General features: G+C 37.7%; 1 pseudogene; it reads left to right on the top strand.

Annotated features, from left to right (window-relative positions):
• Positions 1–9,197: 9,197 nt before the first annotated feature.
• On the top strand, positions 9,198–9,296 carry LOC132282830 (small nucleolar RNA R71; annotated as a pseudogene).
• The last annotated feature ends 3,362 nt before the right edge of the window (positions 9,297–12,658 follow it).

Genomic DNA, 12,658 nt, shown 5'->3' with positions numbered 1-12,658 from the left:
GATCAAACTAATGGTTGGTTGGTTGATTAGACTAGAGAGCAACTAAATTAAACTAAGTGCTAACAAAAGAATGCAACGAAGAATAAATAAGAGAGAGAAGAGTCTTGGGGTTTAGAGATCACCACCAAGCAATGCATTTCTATACCATTAACAAGTGACTAATGAGGGCAAATGGTGTGTTGCAATATTGGTGTGTGTGTGTGTATTTGGTTAATTCAACAAGCAAGGATGACCAATTAAGCATACATTGTCTAATCAACATGTGAAAAGCATAATATATCTAGCAATTAAGTATATATTGTCTAAATAGCATGTGAAAAGTACAACATATCTAGCAAGTCATTAATCCTTTTATTAACTTCACAAGCCAAATACACCACAAGGTTAGAGACATATGCTACTTGCATTCAAAAGTATGGAACATCAAACAACAAGCATGGATTGTCCTCTCATCTAACAACTATGCTACCACTACACTACAATTAAGCTAATGACAAGAAATTAAACTAATCAAGCTAAGGGAGAGGCACAATCTATCAAGGAATAAGTATAAACCATCAAGAAAATCACAAGAGCATTCCAATAAGCACTATATTTTAACAATCTCTAGATCTATAGCATTAATACACATAGACATGCATCAACAACACAAGAAATAGAGACAAACACATGAATATCTATTCTAGCATATATAGACATGTGGATAGAATGAAATGATCAATTGGAAGCATTAAACCACATAAATCATTCAACAATCAAGATCTATATATATCAAAGTGTCAAAACATTAATTACAAAACTAATCCCTCAATAATACACAAGATTAAGATATGGAAAGCATGTTTGGGGCTAACTCTAGCCCCAAGAGAATGTCTAGCCACTCATGGTGATATTGCTCCAACCCTCAATGGCTAACTCCATGGAAGAAATCTACTCCTTGTTGATGAAGAACTCCCCCCTTTGTGTCTCTAGCCTCCTCCTCCTCTAAGCTTGCTCTCCAAGAGATGATATGATATGATATTGGCTCTTCCTAGTAAAAAGCAATCATTATCCTTATATAGGTAGGTCAAATGACACCCAAAATGAGCTGGGGTTGTGTACACAATATTCCCCAATGATTGGAAAAAGGGCAACTTTCAATGAGTTGGAAATTTAACTTTTTTGCACTGAAAGAAGTTCGATTGATCGAACCTTGGACTTGGATCGATCGAACTTGGCTGAGATCTATCGAACTTAGGCTGGATCGATCTTCAATGGTAGCGCTTTTTGGATAAAGACAAATCTGAGATATTTTGAATATATTTTTGGGAAAAAGGACAAAAGTGGTTGGTAGGGTGGTAGAACTAGATAAGATTAATCATTTGGATAAGGACAAAGCAGTTCGATCGATCGAAGAATGGTGTTGGATCGATCGAACTTTTGAGATCTCTGAAAATGTCATCATGGCTCTAATCCATCTTGAAATGCTAAGATCGATCATGTTGGATCGATTGAACTTTGATCTAAGATCGATCGAAGATGTTGATTTCCACCTTTTTCTTTCTTTTGCTTCCACTTGGCTCCTTTCTTTGATTCATCCCAGAATTGCTTCAATTAAGTTCTTATTTTCGAGATAAGTGCCTGAAAATGGAAATAATACGAAATCAATCAAAAATGGTAAAGTAAGATAGATAAAGGTATTAGAATGCCTAAGCTAAAGGGGTTTAAATATGCACTTTTCAGCGCTCATCACACCCCCAAACTTAAATATTGCTAGTCCCTAGCAATGAACTATAAAGTAAAGGAATGAAATGAACAACTATGCAAGTGTGAATCTAGAAAATAATAAATGGATAACGCCACTTTCGTAGGGAACATGATTGCATTTCGCATATGCAACAAGCCTTTTAAACCCCTAGGTTACCCTTAGTGGATGAGTGAAGTCTCGTGAGGGTTTCCAGAAATCGTACCCACAAACATTAAGCTCATTCTTCCAAAAGAGGTACCAATATTGCAAACAAGCATTGGGAGAAAACTACCTTAAGTATACAATTTTTCAAACATTTCCAAGCAATCTCCCAAAATCTCAACATCAAGCAAGCAAGTATGGTCCTCTACTCATCAAGAAAATGATCATGCAAATCCAAACAACTCTAGAATCCTTTTTGAGTGGACCAGTATCAAATGTGTTGCTATCTTAGCCAATTAGAGAAATGATCATATCCTTACCCTCAAACTAGCACACAAATCTAGTACCGATCATCAAAACAAAAAGTGGACCTTTTATTAAACTTTATTGTTATAGGTGCGCTTATTCTTTTCACTCGAATTTTTTTTTTTTTTTATAGGATCAAAGATGGAAGCATGGTGCAATATGTTGATCTATTAAGGTTTTTAGTGATTCATGAGGTCGAGCGTTAGGTCAATGACTCCCAAACCAGACGGCTTTAGGGCATTAGGCATTCAAATATCCCTACGGACTTACAAGCTCAAATCAACTAGGCTACAAATCAAGACAACCTCCATATAATCATTTCCCACTTCTCACCTTTTGAGAGAAGTCCTCACTTTTTTTTTTTTTTTTTTAAGCAAGTTCAATTATTAACCTAGAGTTTGGGCCCTCCACCTTTCGGCCCGAGAAATTCAGTGCTTGATGAGGCTAGAATCTTGGCTACTTAGTGAAAAGGGGTTGTTATCCACCTTTATCAAGAATGAAAGCTTTCAATGCACTACTAGCTCAATTAGAATATAACCAATTCAATAATCAACAAAGCATGTACCCCACAAATAAATGCTAGTGTGCACCTGTGCTAGTGTAGAATACTAGAATGAATCTCAAACAATCACAAAATCAGGATGATGTGGACCACAAGTGCAAGTAAGATATTAATCTTTCAAAAAATTTACTCCTAAATGGCTTACACAAGGCATACAAGGAGTATTGGACTCTCAAGTCAAGCAATTTTTAAATTTTAAGCAATATAGTCCTCAAAAGATCAAAATCATCGCTAGATATGGACCAATCATAGAAAAATCCTTCAATTACACAAGTCATGCTCAAAATTGTGAAGTTTAAAGCTAACACTGCGAAGCACCATTCCCCCAAACTTAAATGGCATAATATCCTCAATGTGCAAAGAGAACAAAGGAAAGAGTATACCAGTGTAACTAATCAAGAATGATCGGGACTAAAGTATCCAAAGTGGGTGGCATGGCCCCCCCCAAACTTGGGATTAACTGTGATCCTGAAAATTGGCACTTGGATAAACTCATCAGATAACAAAATGGGATAATTAGTGCACAGTGGACATGCAAGTGTAAATGGGATAATTAGTGCACAGTGGACATGCAAGTGTAAATGGGATAAACAGATAAAAAGATGAGAGAGGTATAAGGGTGGTCCTGAAAATTGGGTAGCACTCTCTCACTGAAGTCACTGTGATGCACCTGATGGAATCAAACATACAGATATGAGAATATAATACATGACATCCATAATAAAAGGATGCATAAATAAAAAATAAAGTACTGGAACATTAAAAGATCTAAGCCGACAGACCGGCTATAAAAATAATAGTACTATACAGTGACAAAAGTAAAGTATCAATAGTAGAGAAGGATAATGAAAAGATAGAAGAAACTGCAATCTTAGGAAGATGAGGCAGGATGGGCAAGTCGTGCTCCACGGATATCTCTGGATAGATCTCGGAATATAGTCATGACAACCGTACGGAAGGTAGCAAAATCAGCTCTGTGGGTTGTAAGATCAGCTCGTATAGTAACAACAGCATCCTCAAGAGTCTGCAGGTGTACTCTAAAGCTGGGGGTCTGATCTGGAGCCTCAGGTATAGAAAAGTTAGAAGAATGAAAATCCTGAGTCTGCTCCTACTCATGTACTGGCGACCCAGCTGGAAAGTGCTGCTTTGCGTCATCTGCAGGTTGCTCCAAATCAATATTTATATGCTCGGAAGCTCGACCGACTGGTACATCGTCCGCTGTGGGATCTGCTGCCGCTGCCTCTGCCTCCTCAGCCTCTAGCTCCTCTGCAGCCACTACTGCGTGGTCCTGCAGTCTAGTAATGATAGCATTGTAGCTCTTGTCCCAGTCCTTCTTCAAGAACTGACAGGAACCTCTCTCAGGGTGCTCCCGAGGATGAATAGGGTAGCGCTGGTCAATCAAAATCTGGGTGATGAGGTGGCTAAATGGAAAAGACTTAGCCCGTCCGGGTTTCTCCTTGTTGATATACTCGTCAAATGGCTTCCTCATCACGCTCCAGATGAGAGTAAGAATAGATACCCAGTGGCCCGTGTAGAATGCGTCGAGGGGTGTCAAATAATCTCCTCTCCACTGGATCTTGTGCCCAGATATATATATATTACGAAAGAGAATGGAATCGAAGAACCATAGGTCATCTGGAAGGAATGTGCGGGTGATGAAAGTCTCGCCATCAGCATGGTGACCTGTAAGAAATACTGCCATGTCGGTATAAGTAGGCCTATATAGCCTCGAATATAGCTTTTGTAGCTCCGGAGGGCATCGGTGTGGACAATGGCAAGAGGGGGCTAGCGAGTCCACAGTGATAGTGATCTGATGGCCATCTATAGTAGTGACCAGCTCTGCTATGGTACGCGGGGACGGTCGGAGGTTCTGGAAGAACAACCATACTAGCCACGGGTAGACTGGCTCTATAACTGGGGCAAGAATAGCTGCAAAGCCCTTCTGAATAATGTCGTGGTAAGCTAATCGGGTCAGCACCGATCTGGAGAAAAAGTTTGTGTTGAACACCGACTCATGGTCTACTACTATATGTGCATATCTAGGCACGGGCCTATCACGCTCCTGAGCTGGCTGGCGTGGTGGAGATGATACTGGTGAATGCTCAGCTCCAGCATGTGGTGGAGATGGTGATGGTGTAAATGCAGGATGAGCTACAGAGGTGGATGGAATATGAGCATCCTCAGCCTCATGAGCAGGTGACTGAGGTAGAGTAGGCTGTACTGGCTCTTTTGTGCATGAGAAGGCTTTGCTGGCTCCTTTATCCGTGGTCTGATATATCTCTGAGGCCCATGTTGCCTCTTGGCAATTGTCTTGCGCTTAGTCATAGCCTGAAAAATAATTTAAAAACTTGCAAGGGGAGTTAGTACCAGAATTAAGAATTGAAAGTACAAAATAAAAACATGCATGTCAAATAAGATAGACAAATTATATAGATGACATGAATCTATGCAAGTGATAGGATATGAAACATGTAAAACAATGTAAGTATGAAATGCATCTAATGTGGAATGTCACAGGCATTGGGCATATATGAGATAGCATGAACATAAGGCATGATGAATGAAGTGTGTGTATGAGATCTGTGAAGTTTAATCGATCACAAAAGGGTTTGAGATCGATCTCAAAACTTCGATCGATCTGAGGTATGAGTTCGATCGATCTCGTAAGATTGATCTGAGATACAAGTTCGATCGATCAAACTGTGCAAAGGTGAAAACTCAAAGGTCACAGATCTGTGACGTGGATGGCATGGGGCCTTCACGACATGGTCGTGGGCCCATCAACACAACAAATCAATCAATTCTAGCCACATTACAAAGCCCATACTCCCATAATCAATTCGAAAATTAAAAATATAAAAACATATATACACATATATACAAACATGCTACAAGCTCATCAATGGTGGATTTCATCTTCATTCATCCTAGATCTAGCATGTGGGCAACATATATTATCAAATTAAAGCTTGAAATGACAAAGTGTGGTTCGAATCTCACCTCTAATGGCAAGAGAAGAGGAGATGAAGATGGTGATGCAAATCCGAGAGGAGAGAGAGAAAATCAAAGGTTGGAACTCACCGGAGGCTCACCAAAAATGGAAAGGGTGATTGGGGTTCACAGCAACGATGAGGGAAGCAAGGGTTAGGGTAGGGAGTTGTTGGATCGATCTTTGTAATCGATCTCACAACTCTCTGTTTTATTTTTTAAAAACATTTCCCTATTAGTTTGATCGATCGAACTAAGATTTCAGATCGATCGAACTAAGATTTCAGATCGATCGAACTTTGATGAACTCTCCTCAAAGTATTTTTTTGAAATTTTTGAAAAATGAAAAACTAAAATTAAAAATTAGAATTAAAATTAAAAAAAAATTTAAAATAAAATAAAATAAAATAGAATAAAATATTTTTGAATTTTTTTTTTTTGAATTTTTGAAAAATAAAATAAAATAAAATAATTAAAAAAAATTAAAATTGAAAAATAGAAAATATTTTGAATTTTTGGAAAATAAAATAAAATAAAAATATTTTTGGATTTTTGGAAATTAAAAAGTCAAATAAAGTCAAACAAAGGTCAAAATAGAGAAGTGAAGAACTGAGATCGATTTGAACAAAATGTTCGATTGATCAGACAGAGGGCAAAAATATGCAGGTTTTTGGTTCAAAAATTTGGCTAAGTGTTAGAACTTGAAGATCGATCAAACTTTGAAGTTGGATCGATCGAAGAACTTCAGATCGATCTGAGAATGTTTTCGATCGATGAGAGAGAAAGGTGAAATATGCAGGTTGATGCAGGCTCAAAATTTTTCTAAGTGTTGGATCATGAGATCGATCAAACTTTGAAGTTGGATCGATCGAAGGTTTCCTAATCGATCTAAGAATTAGTTCGAACGATGGGACAGAGAGGTGATTTGGATACAGGTCGATGCAGGTCGAAATTTTTTCTAAGTGTTAGATGCAGGTGGAAGTTCAATCGATCAAACTCTCAACTGAGATCGATCGAACTTATGCAAAATGCTCAATCACAACACAAAATTTCATGCAATCCTAATCACAGTTCCTATCAATGCATATGAACCAAAAACAAGTATCTAGACTTCGCAAGAAATGAAATTTAAGATAGAAATGAGGGAGGAATAGGGTTTTGACACCCTACGAAATGGTTTTTGCTATTTTTTAACATCTCTAGCATGACATTGGGCTCTCTTAGCCCGGATCAAAGACCTTGTAATGCATCCCCTCCTTGTTGGGGTGATAGATGCTTTGAACTCCACCCAACAAATGGTTCTTCGAAGAACTTGTTGGATTAAGCTCAAACAAAACTTTTGTTCCCTTGTCAATGCAAGAACAATCTTTGGGCTTCCATGCCCTTTTAAAGCAAGAATTCGAAACAACACTTTTAGAATGCAAGGTTGAAGATGATCCTTTGAAGTTTTGGTCTTACACAAAAGCTCACTTCCTTGACATTGAAGATCATGACATTTATCTACAACATTAACCTCTCCTTCATATTTGTCAAATGAATTGGGTGTGAGATTAAAGATATTCAACTTCACCTTCATGTGGCCAAATGAGATCTTTATTATCCCCCGTCCTACAATGGATGTTGGCATTAGTGGTTGCCAAGAAAGGACGGCCAAGGATAACGGGAATTTGGCTCTTAGGATTGGGGACCGGTTCCGTGTCAATGACAACGAAATCAACGAGGAAGAAGAATTTGTCAATCTTTATCAATACATCCTTAATTATACCCCTAAGCTTCTTAATGGATCGGTCGGCAAGTTGTAAAACTACCGACGTCGGTTTCAATTCACCTAGGCCCAATTTGACATAAACCGAGTATGGAAGAAGGTTAACACTTGCTCCTAAGTCAAGAAGCGCCCGATTAATGATATGATCACCAATAATGCATGAAGTAGTAGGTGAACCAGGGTCCTTAAACTTTGGTAAAGTGTTATGTTGCAAAATTGAGCTTACTTACTCGGTCAAAACCACTTTTCTTGGTGCTTGGCTCTTGTTCTTCCGCTTTTGGGTGCACAAGTCTTTCAAGAATTTAGCATAAGCCAGAATTTGCTTGATTGCATCCAGAAGTGGAAGATTGACTTTTACTTGCCTAAATATTTCCATGATTTCATTGGTTTTTGCCTTTTGCTTGTCTTTTGAAATGGATCATTTTAAGGCATCCGAAAATGGAACTTTTGGTTCAAACACTTTTTAAGAATTTTTCTTTGAAGTCTCTTCAATACAAGAAGTTTTTAAATCATTTTGTTTTAAATCATTTTTCAACAACACCTTTTCAAATTCATTTGTTTGCAAATCTTTCTTCAAATCATTTTCAAAATCATTCTTCAAATCACATTTTGAAGTTTTCTCATTCACAAGATCATGTATATGCAATGAAGGAGGAATGGGATGTGAAATAGGACGGGTGACAACTTGAGGTTGCACCGGTTCACTCTCTTCATTGGACATTTCAACTTGATTGTCCACAATCCTACCACTCCGCAAGGTAATCACCACATTAACATGTTCAATGGTGTGGCCTTCCGATGAGGAATGGGTTTCCACAACACATTGTTGCTTAGGTGGGGCATTAATAGGCATCTTTCCCTTCTCTCTTGTATTAAGAATGCTTGCTATTTGCCCTACTTGGGTTTCTAGCTTCGCAATAGATTGAGAGTGAGAATGAAGCAATTAAGTGTTTGCCTCAAGAGTGCCCAAAGCATTCAAAACTTTTTCTTCAAAGGCGGGATTTCTAGTATTTCCTTGGGAATAAGATTGCTTGGGAAAATGAGAATTAGCAAATTGATTCCCTTATGATTGATAAGGTCTATAACCTTGGGATCCTTGGTTTTGAAGTGAAGGTGGAATGTACTTCCCCTGAAAACCGCCTTGGGAAGGGTTTGAGCCATTTCCTTGGTTTTTCCAAGAGAAATTTGAATGATTCCTCCAACTTGGATTATAGTGAGTACCATAAGGATTGTTCCCTTGGTTCACAAAAGCTGCATTGACTTGTTCATTAGGTTCATTTTGCACTTGTCCATGAGGACAATGAGAAGTAGAATGAAGAACACTAGAACAAGTCATACATGTTTCATTTGACGCATGATGAGAATGGTTAGGGAAGGAAGATACTTAGTTCGCCGAATTTTGGTTAATCAAGAATTGATCAAACTTTTGAGATAAGGACTTCATTTCAGCGGCTATTTCATTTGAGCGGTCGACTTGATGTAAGCCAACACTCTTCCTAACTTGTGAATTTCTACTATTCTTGGATGATAATGTTCTATACAAAGAATTTTCACTTATGCTCTCAAAAAGACGCCACACGTCATCCTCACGCTTATCAATGTATAAGCCACCCATAGAAGCATCAACCATGCCTTTGTAATTGTCCGATAAGCTCTCAAAGAAATATTAAACTAATTGCCATTTGGGCATGTCATGATGTGGACACTTCCTAAGCAATTCATTGAAGCGTTCCCATGCCTCATGAAATATTTCTCCATCCTCATATGAAAATTCTCGAATTGAGGTTCTCATGGCATTGGTCTTAGAAACCAGATAGTACTTCTTCAAGAACTCTTGTTGCATTTCTGCCCAAGAAGTGATTGAAAAAGGCCTAAGATTGTTAAACCAATACTTTGCCTTGTCTTTTAAGGTGAATGGAAAAAGTTTGAGTCTTAAAACCTCTTCCGGCATGTCCGTATATTTTATGGTGGAACATACTTCAAGAAACTCATCCAAATGCTTGTAAGGTTCTTCACTTGGACGTTCATGATAGTTAAGAAGCATTTGAATGGTTTGTGGCTTAATTTCATAATGATGTTCCCTAAATGGAGGCAATTGGATGTATGTAGGTGCATTATACTCATTAGGCACATAATGGTCTCTTAAAGCAAGAGGTGGATTAGTTACTTGAGGTGTAACATGGGCACCTTGATTTTAAATTCCTTGAATGATGGGAGGTTGCGGAGCATACATTGGCCTTAGCATTCCAAATGGAACTTGGCCTTGTTATTGTTGTAGTTGGTGAATGAATGGCCTAGGCATGCCTAATGGTGCTTGCATGTTCTCATGGTGCACATTTGGATGAAGGATACCTTGTTGGTCTATGTGACCAAGGTCCTCTACATTCTCTTCATTATAGCCTTCCATTGATGTAATGGATCGGGTAGAACTAGAACTTCCTCTTCCTCTAGGATTTCTAACTACGAATTCAAGATGCAAATCAAGAGGGACAAGAGTTGGTCTTAGTAATCTACGACCATGCATGCACAATGTAAAAACACATAAACACAACAATGATACAAAGAACAATTAAGATTGCCTCCATGTGAGCTCACTATTTAACTAAGGGATTGAGTAAGAAAAAGCTCACAAGGGTCCTTTAGCACTTTTACTCCAAATTTATAGCTTAGCTTAGCAATTTTTTAAATTTTTAGCATTTTTCCTTGCTTGCTTAGCTCCTTTCCTTGGATGCTCCTTTGCTTGGATCCTAGCATAATACTCCTTGTCAAAGATGAACAAACACAATAAGTAATCTAAAGAAAAAAAAATAAAAATAAAGTAAAGACACGATCAAAAAAGTACTAATTCCTAATGAATTCCACAAATACGACGTTGCCTAATCCCAGGCAACGGCGCCAAAATTTGACAGAGGGCCGTTCCTACATGTCAAATTGATGTAGTGAATGTGCAGTTAAAGAAAAGCCTTTTTGTTCAAGTTTAAATTTATAAAAACCACTACCACCACTACTACTAACGTAGCGAGGGTGAGTAGGGATCATCCCAAGGGATTAGAGTCGTACTTGGTTGTGGAATCGCTATTAAGGTTAGTTGGTCGAGTGATCAAACTAATGGTTAGTTGGTCGATTAGACTAGAGAGCAACTAAATTAAACTAAGTGATAACAAAATAATGCAACTAAGAGCAAATAATAGAGAGAAGAGTCTTGGGGTTTAGAGAACACCACCAAGCAATGCATTTCTATACCATTGACAACTGACTAATGAGGGCAAACGGTGTGTTGCAATATTAGTGTGTGTGTGTGTGTTTGGTTGATTCAACAAACAATGATGACCAACTAAGCATACATTTTCTAATCAACATGTGAAAAGCACAATATATCTAGCAATTAAGTATATATTATCTAAATAGCATGTGAAAAGCACAACATATCTAGCAAGTCATTAATCATTTCATTAACTTCACAAGCCAAATACACCACAAGGTTAGAGACATATGCTACTTGCATTCAAAAGTATGGAACATCAAAAAACAAGCATGGATTGTCCTCTCATCTAATAACTATGCTACCACGACACTACAATTAAGCTAATGACATGAAATTAAACTAATCAACCTAAGGAAGAGGCACAATCCATCAAGGAATAAGTATGAACCATCAAGAAAATCACAAGAACATTCCATTAAGCATTATGTTTTGACAATCTCTAGATCTAAAGCATTAATACACATAGACATGCATCAACAACACAAGAAATAGAGGCAAACACATGAACATCTATTCTAGCATACATAGACATATGGATAGAATGAAATGATCAATTGGAAACATTAAACCACATAAATCATTGAACAATCAAGATCTATCTTTATCAAAGTGTCAAAACATTAATTATAACACTAATCCCTCAATAATACACAAGATTAAGATATAGAAAGCATGCTTGGGTCTAACTCTAGCCCCAAGAGGATGTCTAGCCACTCATGGTGATGTTACTCCAACCCTCAAGGGCTAACTCCATAGAGAAATTTGCTCCTTGTTGATGAAGAACTCCCCCCTTTGTGTCTCTAGCCTCCTCCTCCTCTAAGCTTGCTCTCCAAAAGATGATATGATATGATATTGGCTCCTCTTAGTAAAAAGTAATCCTTATACTTATATAGGTTGGTCAAATGACACCCAAAATGAGCTGAGGTCATGCACATAATATTCCCCAATGATTGGATAAAGGACAACTTTCAATGAGCTGGAAATTTAACTTTTTCGCACTGGAGGAAGTTCAATTGATCGAACCTTGGTCTTGGATCGATCGAACTTGGCTGAGATCTATCAAACTTAGGCTAAATCGATCTTCATTGGTAGCGCTTTTTGGATAAAGACAAATCTGAGATATTTTGAAGATATTTTTGGGAAAAAGGACAAAAGTGGTTGGTAGGGTGGTACAACTAGATAAGATCAATCATTTGGATAAGGATAAAGCAGTTTGATCAATCGAAGAATGGTGTTGGATCGATCAAACTTTTGAGATCTCTGAAAATGTCATCATGGCTCTGATCCATCTAGAAGTGCTGAGATCGATCATATTGGATAGATCGAACTTTGATCTGAGATCGATCGAAGATGTTGATTTCCACCTTTTTCTTCCTTTTGCTTCCACTTGGCTCCTTTCTTCGATTCATCCCAGAATTGATTCAATTAAGTTCTTATTTGGCTGAGTTAGCTTATTTTTGGGATAAGTGCCTGAAAATGAAAATAATACGAAATCAATCTTAAACGGTAAAGTAAGATAGATAAAGGTACCAGAATGCCTAAGCTTAAGGGGTTTAAATACGCCCTTTTCAGCGCTCATCAATTATAGTAGTTCGCCGGAGAAACTTAAGAAGATGACGTTGGGATTTTGAACCGAATCTCGAAGGCAAGTTCTAATCCTAGATCTTTTCCTTTAGCTCGTGTTGTTTGCATGTCTAATACAACTCCCGGAAGATAATAATGATTTAAAATTAAACAACGTTTTCATGTCTCTGTGTTTTAATACTGCTCATACTCGTAAGATTTTGTACTATTTGTTTTGAGGTTTTCTTGTATAATCTTTAACTGAATGCATGTAAATTGATGTATATAGTGTTTTAATTAAATTGGAACACATGGTAATAC

This window comes from Cornus florida, unplaced genomic scaffold (assembly GCF_030987335.1).
Source record: "Cornus florida cultivar Cherokee Brave unplaced genomic scaffold, ASM3098733v1 CherokeeBrave_3.0.0_Hap2_Chr01, whole genome shotgun sequence".
In the NCBI taxonomy this organism is placed as follows: domain Eukaryota; kingdom Viridiplantae; phylum Streptophyta; class Magnoliopsida; order Cornales; family Cornaceae; genus Cornus; species Cornus florida.
This window is presented reverse-complemented; position numbering and strand designations above follow the sequence as displayed.